General features: G+C 42.5%; 1 pseudogene; it reads right to left on the bottom strand.

The window, feature by feature from the left end:
* LOC111975161 (ras-related protein Rab-3C-like) overlaps positions 1-3,929 on the bottom strand; it is a 19,116-nt pseudogene extending 15,187 nt beyond the window's left edge.
* Between the last annotated feature and the right edge of the window lie 7,330 nt (positions 3,930-11,259).

The raw sequence follows: 11,259 nt of genomic DNA on the forward strand, positions 1-11,259 counted from the left end.
CCGCTGGTTTAGCTAGCTGATGATCATGTATCCTGCATCGCTGGCTGGTTTGGCTAGCTGTGATGATCATGTGTCCTGCATCGCTGGCTGGTTTGGCTAGCTGTGATGATCATGTATCCTGCATCGCCGCTGGTTTGGCTAGCTGTGATGATCATGTATCCTGCATCGCCGGCTGGTTTGGCTAGCTGTGATGATCATGTATCCTGCATCGCCGGCTGGTTTGGCTAGCTGTGATGATCATGTATCCTGCATCGCTGGCTGGTTTGGCTAGCTGTGATGATCATGTATCCTGCATCGCTGGCTGGTTTGGCTAGCTGTGATGATCATGTATCCTGCATCGCCGGCTGGTTTGGCTAGCTGTGATGATCATGTATCCTGCATCGCCGGCTGGTTTGGCTAGCTGTGATGATCATGTATCCTGCATCGCCGGCTGGTTTGGCTAGCTGTGATGAACATGATGGTCATTATCTATTCACAAATTCTAGAGGTTCAAGTCTCCCCAGTAAATGAATAATGCACTATGATCAATAAATCATATAATCCAAATCACTCTCCATGCCTGCAGGGCCCATCCCAAACAGAGCGATTGATACAAGCACAACAGGGTGTCTGGTGATGTCTCCACACCCCATGGGAAGCAGACCATTGATCCCATATACCTTAGCTAATCATTGAAATGGAGAGACATTTCTGACGCCATGCTGATTAGTCACTGTGGTGGCTGAGACCTACTGGCCATATTATACTGATTATGTCATGTCTATGGGTTTACAATAAACCTCTTGTATAGGGGCACGCAGCAGTGTGCTATTTCCACTGCGAGGCCAAACAGTGCTGGGTTACATTAGCTACAGAGAGAGGCCTGCTCTGCTCTCTCTGTGAATATGGCTATAATTGTGTCTGTGTGGTAGCCAACGGACATCTCTGACCTTCAAAAGCACACACAGCTCAGAGGCTGTCTACCTCAATCTCCCTCATACAGCAGCTGGGCTGAGCAATGGAAACCCACGAATATACACAGTAATGCATGGACGTACGTGCACCTGCATGCAGATGTTCAGGTGTGTGTGTCTATATATTTGTGCGAACAATGAACTGTAGAATGTTTTTGTACAATACAATTCAGTAGGCTATAGCATTACCTAATTCTACATATCGTTTTTTAAGGACATTTCTTTCTCCTTTTTTTTATTATTATGAAAATGGTTCTCTTTTTTGCAGACAGATTACTTTACATTAAACATTCATCTTCTAGACAATGCGTTGACTGTTGACTTTCCTCTTGGCTGAATACTGAAGACATACTGTATGCATCCACACATTTCACTACCCTATCGATTCAGGGCCAAGTGCTTGACAATGACTCATTTAATCTTGGGGCTATTTGAGTGGGCAGCTTTGCTTGTTAGCTAAAAGACACAGCAAGACAGAAAAATCCTGCTGAGTCCAATGAACAGGAGCTCCATTTGAAACGAATTGACTGAGTTTATTTAATCATCGCCATGGCACCACAGAGCAGTTTACACTGTGAATAAGCCCAACAAATGGACAGAATCTTTAGTACAGTCCGTGAAGAGTGACAATAGGCCATCTTATTTGAATCTTACTGGTAAATTCGGGTGTACTGTGGCTCGTCAGGAATAGTACAGTACTCAAACAGCCCAATTAGCCAACCTAGAGCTATTCAATTGAATGCTCTCTCTGGCAATCCTGCCTCTGTTAGAACCTGCTTGTTTTTGCTTAACTGACAAAACCCCATTACCCTTATTACTCACTAATTAAACTGTTTACATTCAACCCTCAGCTGATAAACTGCTACASTCATGTCTGGGACCAATGAATTTGTGGAACAGACAGTAAATATGACAGCGAACAGCATTGCCTCTCTAGGAAAGAGAGAGAGCGGGTGTTTGGAGGAAGCATGCTTTAAATTGTCACCGTAGCTATCTCAGAGGTGCTCAGAAACAAACTCCTTCAACTCCAAATCTCATAATAAAAAAAAGCTGTAGGTGAGGTCGTACACACACAGGAGGAGAACACAGTCTGAGAGGAGTGTTGTTCAGTGATCCAGACACATCCATCTGCCTCTGTTCTCTACACTGCCCTGCCTCGCGTTCCATCACGGTAGGCCTTGCTCCTACATCTTAGCAGCACAATCCACCTCAAATGTTTCATGTCAAATGTCACATTTAATGTTATTGTGACTGGATCCTAGTCTGCATGTTGGCTGTTAGAAGTCTATAACAACGTAGAAAGGCAGTATCGTTACAAGCTTTAAGGGATTGGGGTTTAAAGTGATTTATAAGCCCCAATCCCTTAAAGCTTGTAACGATACTGCCTTCTACATTGTTATAGACTTCTAACAGCCAATGTGCAGACTAACCTGTGACAGGTTGTGACTAGATGCACACTTGTAGTTAAACTTAACAAACATACATTTGGGGGGAAATATAAGGCAAATTCTGCAATTGAATGAATAGCTCATATTTGTGCACACTGTAGTTGAATAGCTTCTCTTACAGTACACTAGACATTATCTATCACAATAGTGAGTACCCCTGACTCTAGCGACAGACCTACCCAGATCTGCAGTTTGATCCTCTTGTCGTTCTTGTAGACGGTCTTGACTTTGAAGTCGATGCCCACGGTGCTGACGAAGGCTGAGGTGAAGGCGTCGTCAGCGTAGCGGAACAGGAAGGAGGTTTTACCCACGCTGCTGTTGCCAATGATCAGCAGCTTGAACATGTAGTCAAAGTTCTGGTCCCCGCCCTCCTTCCCCTGAGTGACAGCCATCTGGAAAGACCAGGAGTCACAGTGTCATTGGAATTAGAAACGCCACTCGAAGGTTTAGATATGTTGCATGGAAGACGGATGTCACAGACGTGTAAAAGAAGAATATGTTATTAAAATGATCACACGCAAACACACCAGCCTCTCAGATTGGTGTTAAAAGCATACAGACGGTGTCTGATGGCAGATGGCTGTGTTGGATAAACAAAAAGAGCGCTACACACCCTGGGGTCGGTGACACCTGTGTTCTACATCTTCACATATGTGTGCCTGCCAATGAACATCAGTCAGATCCTTCACAAGCAAGCCATACCATACCCAGCAGGGTGTGGAAGGTGTCTGATCAATTATGCTTGGATTTATCAATGGTTATGCCAATCAATTCAACAATCCAACAATTATTGACAAAAAACAAATGTGGAATGTTTCACCTTTCTTGCGAAATTCGTCTGCATTTGTCAGCGTTCTATATCAATAGAACTAGGCTACAGCAGACATCTTTGTTCCTAGTAGCCTAAATGTTTTCACTGTGCATCAGCAATTTGCCATGTCAAGCATGTGCCTGTTCTGTTAGACGGAGAAGGATTCTTTCGGGTTTACATCAAGCAAGCCTAACTGCACTATTAACAACACTGTACTGTCTATGTACAATGTTTCGTAAACAAAATGTCCTGTTACCGATAACAATCATCTAGAAATACATGGACACGGCATTTGAGGTGTTTTATGTGCTAATTCCATTTAGAAATGTTATGAGGACGACGAAAATACACTATTCCATTTTGCTACACAAATGTAGGCTACTTCTCGTAAATTGGATAAAACCTTGCAGAATTTTGGAACATCGGAAATACAGCTTAGGTCAATCAAGTTCTTTGKGGAATTCTATAACAGTCGAGCAAAAAATTGACATGATGCAGAATAAAAATTAAAAAATCATAGCAAACCAACCTGCGTCGAAGGATTCGTGTCAGTCAGTGGCTTTTCTGTTTTTATATAAATATGTTTTACTGTAGAAGACGGTTCAGTTTGATGCTCGACAATTTCAGCACCTGGGAGCTGTCCCTGTGTTCCGAAGCTGAACTGTCCGGCCCAAGCGCGAGCCAGTATTCGTTCGTTGTAGAGCGTAGTAAGCGCATTCGACGTCAAAGTTCACAATATGGAGCTTGTAGTCTTTAGAATTCCAAAAGGGTGACTGCATTATTCAGCATGCAACACAGTCACTTTGACAACAGTCATTTTGACAACTCCAGACTATAATTTTTTCAAAAATGTCWATTTTTGTGAACATTTTCATTCATCTAATAATGTATTTGGACAATTATACAATTTCCTCTGTGGCATTYCCAAAAAATATGCTTGCTCTTAGAAAAAAAAATATAACATTTCAGAAATGTAAAGCACAATAACAATGTGCATTTAGCCTAAATTAATCTGTTCAATGTAGCCTAATGATGATGTGTGTTGAGTCATTCTGAAGTCAACGGTTTCATCTAGGTACCATATGACTATGGGAACTGCAATACTTGGAGGGGGATGTGAGAAAATGTGGGAAATATTTTGCTATTGTCGTACAAGCTTGGATTCTGCACCTCTCTCCTATCTGCCTCTCATCTCAGCACCACACACACAAGATGCTGAGACTGAAACTACAGTAATAGATGCCAAACACTGGTGTAGATTAAACCTGGTCCTGACCGGGACCAAAATGTACTTCCAATGGGAATTCTCCATTAAGACAGTCCAGGCCCAGGCTGGGAAACCAGCCCTTATTAAACAGGCCCTAGAAAAGTAGATTATGTTCTTTGTATAGGTCTAAAATACAAAGTTTTATTAAGACATGAATTGTGAAAAATACAAACATAGGGGATATTAACCTGTTGGATCGCACCACAAATGCTTAAAAGATAGCATTTGGAGACAGTGGCCAGATAAACAAAACCAAAGCATGGATTGCTGTTTTGTGAGACTTTTTTTCAGTTATTGGTAAGATTTCACATTTGTAGCCATTTCTGTCACTTTCTGTGACGAATAGGAATGAAGACCATTCCGTTTTAAAATAAGCCTACATTGACATTCTTTGCACAATTCTTTGAAAAGGTTTTGATGGCAGAAGTTTCAAAAACAAAACTTTTCTATGAAGTACTCTGCACGATAATAGTGCCATGGCACCCTCTGCTGGGGGCTTGAGTTCTTGCATGTCTAGATATTGAATTACTGTATTACATTTCGATGTCTATGACAAGTTGCAAATGTCATTATTAGAGGAGCTCCATTTGCAATGCTTCACAAATAATTGGAATACCTGTAAAAACTTTTGTTCAAGTATTTTTTATGATTGTGTCAAAATAAAAAAAATTGCAAGACATTAAGCCTATCCCTGTCTACCTTACTGTTGCCTCTGCTGTTTTGGTTGGCCTAAAGTACTGATATGGATGCTAACCACTGTTTTATGTAGCCTAATAGAGAGTTTATCATGGAGGACTCCACAGAATTCATCCTCCAGGATCAAGGCTCCAGTAAGGACAACCCCATCCTGACAGCCTCCACTGGGGCTTTGCTCGCTGGCCTCTAKGGGATATGGACTATGTTTTCCCTTCCTGACTTCCGCAAAGTACCAAGAAGACTCAAGGTATATCTCATTCACATGAATGTGCTTAGGCCCRTATAACTGTACAGTGAAATCAATAAACAGTAATTGGCTTAACAATGCTTTGCTGCTTGTCTTGGAGTTCTTTATCTGTGTTCCATGATGCCTTCAAAAGAAGAAAGGGGCTTATGTGGTAAGGCAAATATTTGTAGAACACAGAATTGGTAAGTCAAATACACCYAGTGTACAAAACATTAGGAACACCTTCCTAATAATGAGTTGCACCCCCTTTTGCCCTCAGAACAGCTTCAATTCGTCGGGGSATGGACTCTACAAGGTGTCGAAATCGTTCCACAGGGATGCTGGCCCATGTTGACTTCAATGCTTCCCACAGTTGTGTCAAGATTGTTTGATGTCCTTTGGGTGGTGGACCATTCTTGATACGCACGGGAAACTGTTGAGCGTGAAAACCCCAGAAGTGTTGCAGTTCTTGACACACTCAAACCAGTGCGCCTGGCACATACCACCATACCCGTTCAAAGGCACTCAAATATTTTTGTCTTGCCCATTCACGCTCTGAATCGCACACATACACAATCCATGTCTCAATTGTCTCAAGGCTTAAAAATCCTTATTTGACCCGTCTCCCTCCCTTCATCTACACTGATTGAAGTGGATGTAACAGGTGACATCAATAAGGGATCATAGCTTTCACCTGGAGTCACCTAGTCAGTCTGTCATAGAAAGAGCAGGTGTTCCTAATGTTTTGTYCATTCAGTGTATATAAATAATCAACGAGAGGCTATGCGTTCTATGGAAAATAATGACTCGCTTGCCGAGTGGAACAAACCTTCCAAGGAGTTGCATTATTTTTCAGAGAAAGCATAGAGCCCCCAGTTGAATATCCCTTTTTATACCATCGCTATAATTCAACACATTTTCCCCTAGAAATGTGTTCACTTGCACATCCACTGAAGCTACAGTAGTTGCCATGGTTACCAAACAAACTTGCTAGTTTAGCTAACCAAACCATCAGTCCTAGCRTGCTATTACGAAAATCGAATTCAGCAATGCCAATAATGTTTTTAATTCGACTTTTGCTTTCAAAAGCAGCTCAAACATAGAACATGTAAGAATGAATTAAAGCCATTGATTTCTACCGTTCTGATATACAGTGCGTTATAGGTTATACTTCATCTCGGGCATAACAATACCCATGCCAATATATCCTCCAAACACAAGCTTCTGGGGCATTATCACTTAAATAATGCACGCTCTAGAATGCCCTTCAAGCCCATCAGAAACTAGTATTCAACGATGCCATGGTATATACACTACCGGTCACTTGGAAATGTCCTTGTTTTTTAAAGAAAAGCGTTTTTTTTGTCCATTAAAATAACATCAAATTGATCAGAAATACAGTGTAGACATAGTTGTAAATTACTGTTGTAGCTGGTAACGGCTACTTTTTAATGGAATATCTACATAGGCGTACAGAGGCCCATTATCAGCAACCATCACTCCTGTGTTCCAATGGCACGGTGTATTAGCTAATCGAAGTTTATCATTTTAAAAAGCTAATTGATCATTAGAAAACCCTTTTGAAATGATGTTAGCACAGCTGAAAACTGTCGTTCTGATTAAAGAAGCAATAAAACTGGCCTTCTTTAGACTAGTTGAGTATCTGTAGCATCAGCATTTGTGGGTTCGATTACAGGCTCAAAATGGCCAGAAACAAAGTACTTTCTTCTGAAACGCGTCAGTCTATTCTTGTCCTGAGAAATGAAGGCTATTCCATGCGAGAAATTGCCAAGAAACTGACGATCTCGTACAACGCTGTGTACTACTCCCTTCACAGAACAGCGCAAACTGGCTCTAACCAGAATAGAAAGAGGAGTGGGAGGCCCAGGTGCACAACTGAGCAAGAGGACAAGTACATTAGAGTGTCTAGTTTGAGAAACAGATGCCTCACAAGTTCTCAACTGGCAGCTTCATTAAATAGTACCTGCAAAACACCAGTCTCAACGTCAACAGTGAAGAGGCGACTCCGGGATGCTGGCCTTTTAGGCAGAGTTCCTCTGTCCAGTGTCTGTGTTCTTTTGCCTATCTTAATCTTTTATTTTTATTGGCCAGTCTGAGATGTGGCTTTTTTTGCAACTCTGCCTAGAAGGCCAGCATACCGGAGGCGCCTCTTCACTGTTGATGTTGAGACTGGTGTTTTGCGGGTCGTATTTAATGAAGCTGCCAGTTGAGGACTTGTGAGGCGTCATCTCTAGAGGAACTCTAGAGCTCTGTCAGAGTGACCATCAAGTTCTTGGTCACCTCCCTGACCAAGGCRRTTCTCCCCCGATTGCTCAATTTGGCCGGGCGGCCAGCTCTGYGAAGAGTCTTGGTGGTTCCAAACATATTCTATTTAAGAATGATGGAGGCCACTGTGTTCTTGGYGACCATCAATGCTGCAGACATTTTTTGGCACCCTTCCTCAGATCTGTGTCTCGACACAATCCTGTCTCGGAGGTCTACGGACAATTCCTTCTACCTCATGGCTTTGTTTTTGCACTGGCATGTACTGTGAACTGTGTGACCTTATATAGACAGGTGTGTGCCTTTCCAAATCATGTCCAATCAATTGGATTTACCACAGCAAAAATGTCTAAAAACCTGTTTTRGCTTTGTCATTATGAGSTATTGTGTGTACAGTAGATTGATGAAGATTTAAAAAATATATATATATTAGAATAAGGTTGTAACGTAACAAAATGTGGAAATAGTTAAGGTCTGAATACTTCCCGAAGGCACTGTAGATTGGATTGCTACATGTTTACAACCCTGGCAGGCATGTCTTGTCTGTGCTTATGATGGGTCAGTGATGTCTCCATCTTGTCTGTGCTTATGATGGGTCAGTGATGTCTCCATCTTGTCTGTGCTTATGATGGGGTCCAGTTGGTATGTCTCCATCTTGTCTGTGCTTATGATGGGTCAGTGATGTCTCCATCTTGTCTGTGCTTATGATGGGTCAGTGATGTCTCCATCTTGTCTGTGCAAGGACCTTTTCAAGGCTTTGTCCACCTCTGCAGCTGAATTGTTGATGATATGAAGCCTCCATTCAATCCCCTTGCCTTTTGTTTTTCTACAATACTGCTGTATAGGTATACAACTGTAAAAGCTCAAGGGTTAAGTATTTCCTACCTAGAACCAATTAAAAAGTTCTATACAACTCATTGGGGGAAATATTAGTTTCCCACACACCCCGTTTCCTAGGCTGAGGGCCAGTCTGTTTGTGCTATCCTGCCAACTCCTTGTCAATCATTGTCCTGTTTGGCTTGACAATCAGCAATGGAGTTGGCAAGAGCAGAAACAGATCTAGGACCAGGCATCTCCCATATTATGGACAATTTTGTATCCTCTATTTTAGCAATCCTTTTTCACACTCATCAACTGGCATTATTATTGACATACAGAGTAAAGCTCAGACCGAAAAACGTGCACTGGATTTGAGATCAACTCCATGTTGCTGGCGTATGCTAGAGGGAAAGCATGCTGGATGGGAGTGCCAAACAGCCAGGCAAAATTTGTCAATAAAGACTTCTGGAAGATACAGTACAGCTCTCTAACATGATACTGTTTAATAGACACATACTCTTTACTAAATTAGTTATTTAATTTGACACTGTATTCCTTGCACCTGGAGTGCTACATGTTATCAGGAATCAAGGTAAGACCCAAGTGCAGACTGTGAAGTAACAATGTTTATTGTAACCACAAGGGCAGGCACACAACAGGTCAAGGCAGGCAGGGGTCGATAATCCAGAGTAGGAGCAAAAGTACAGGARGGCASGCTGGCTCAGGGAAAGGCAGAGTTCAGTAATCCAGAAGTGGATCAAGGTACCGGATGGCATGCAGGCTCAGGGACGAGCAGAGTGGTCAGGCGGGCGGGTACAGGGTCAGGACAGGCAAGGGTCAAAAACCAGGAGGACGAGAAAAAGAGCGACTGGGAAAAGACAGGCGCTGACAGGAAGAACGCTGGTAAGCTTGCCAAACAAGACGAACTGGCAACAGACAAACAGAAAACACAGGTATAAGTACACAGGGGATAATGGGGAAGATGGGCGACACCTAGAGGGGGGTGGAGACAAGCACAAAGACAGGTGAAGCAGATCAGGGCGTGACACATGTCGGTGTTCCAGCCACACAAGACCTCCACACTGCAAGAACAATTCCTGCTCTCTGCAGCAGATGTTTTATTGATGTAAATCAGATAAAAAATAATTAGGTGTGCTGGATCATTTGGTTAGAGTGTTGATCTGATTGGTTCATGACTCAAACTAGTCTCTCTGATTGGTCCTCAGATGTAGGTGCTGGGTGAGAAGCCGCTGAGGGAGCTTCCTGACGATGCATGTGTCATCGCCTGCCGCTTCCCACTCCCTCATTGGTCCCACGAGCCTCACAGGGCGACAGCCTCAACAAGGTCTGGGCCTATGACATCAGCACTGTGCAATCAGCCCTAGGCTAGTCGACATTCGTGACCCTATGACATCATACTGTGACATTATCGCTGGCTTGATTCAATCCTAATGTCATTCACTGTTTCACACCAAACCCAATATAGGGTCATTAACCCCCCAATCAAACCACAAACCCAATGTTGTCAACTGCCTCTTCTATACATTTCATTTGTTGATCTATTGAACAATCAGTGGCGACCTATCATTAAGGGTAGGTGGGGCAGAGCCCCCCCCCATCTGTTTAGCTTCTCTCTTTTTTTGGTGACTGTTTTTCATGTTATTTTGGCATTAATACGTGTCACATATCAGTTTGCAAACAATGTAAAAAATTTAATCTTTGAGTTAATAAAGGCACATACTTGGGTCTCTTTTTTGCTTTCTTGAGTAAGGCAGCTCCAAAATGCAGGTGTTTCAGCCAAGCTCAGTGCTTTCTGTGGTGGTGGAGCAGCCAGCGGAAAATACGGAGCTTAGGGGTTGGTAATGTTCTCTAGTTGCGCCGTGATTGGCTCAGTGTTCTGTCACTCATCGCAAAATCTGCAGATAGAGCTCGAAAATTCAAGCCCCTTGGGTGCTACCATAGAGTTACATTAGAAGTACCCATCCAAGAAGGCTCATGGTCATTGGCCATAGATAAAATTACGTCAAATCACGTTATATCTATCATAGCTTTGATTGGACTGATCATGTCAACATCATACTTTCAAAATTTTAGCGAGAAAGCTAGCAGTCATCATCATGAATCGGCTCAACAATCTACTGGGAAATCCTTTTCAATCCTTGTCATATGAAGATAAATAATGAAGAGAATGAAAAGAAAAACGTATCTGTGCTCATTGGCCATTGGACATAAACATTGCACAACAATGAGTGGTTTGGAAGCCTGCTATTCAGTGGAGTGGGTGTGTGGTCCAAGTCTGGGTTTAAGGGTCTCTTTTCCAAGCTTAAAAGGATAAACATTCAACATTGGCCATGCTGTCAATCCAGCATGACTTCTGTCTCGCTCAAACAACTGGAAATTCGGAACTGACAAATCTCAGACCTCAGTGAGTTCAAGACAGCTGGGAACTTTGAAAAAAACTAGCTCCGACAGGAAAATACATTTTGAAAAGTCATCRAACTCGGAATTGCAAGTCGGGAACTCAGGCCTCTTTCTAAACCTCCGACCTGAAGATCATTGATGTCATCATGATTCGACCTTGTTTTTTGTTGTTGAGTTTCCAGTTGTCTTGAAAGCATCATAAATCCAGAGAATGCCAGACTTTGATGACAAAGTTTGATGACAAAATTTTCCCACGAAGGACCGCCGCACACCATCCTGTTCAAGTGAGCACAGCACAACAAGGTGAGTCCAAAAATGTATTGTATGCTACTGCA

The sequence above is a fragment of the Salvelinus sp. IW2-2015 genome, linkage group LG15 (assembly GCF_002910315.2).
Source record: "Salvelinus sp. IW2-2015 linkage group LG15, ASM291031v2, whole genome shotgun sequence".
NCBI classification, from domain to species: domain Eukaryota; kingdom Metazoa; phylum Chordata; class Actinopteri; order Salmoniformes; family Salmonidae; genus Salvelinus; species Salvelinus sp. IW2-2015.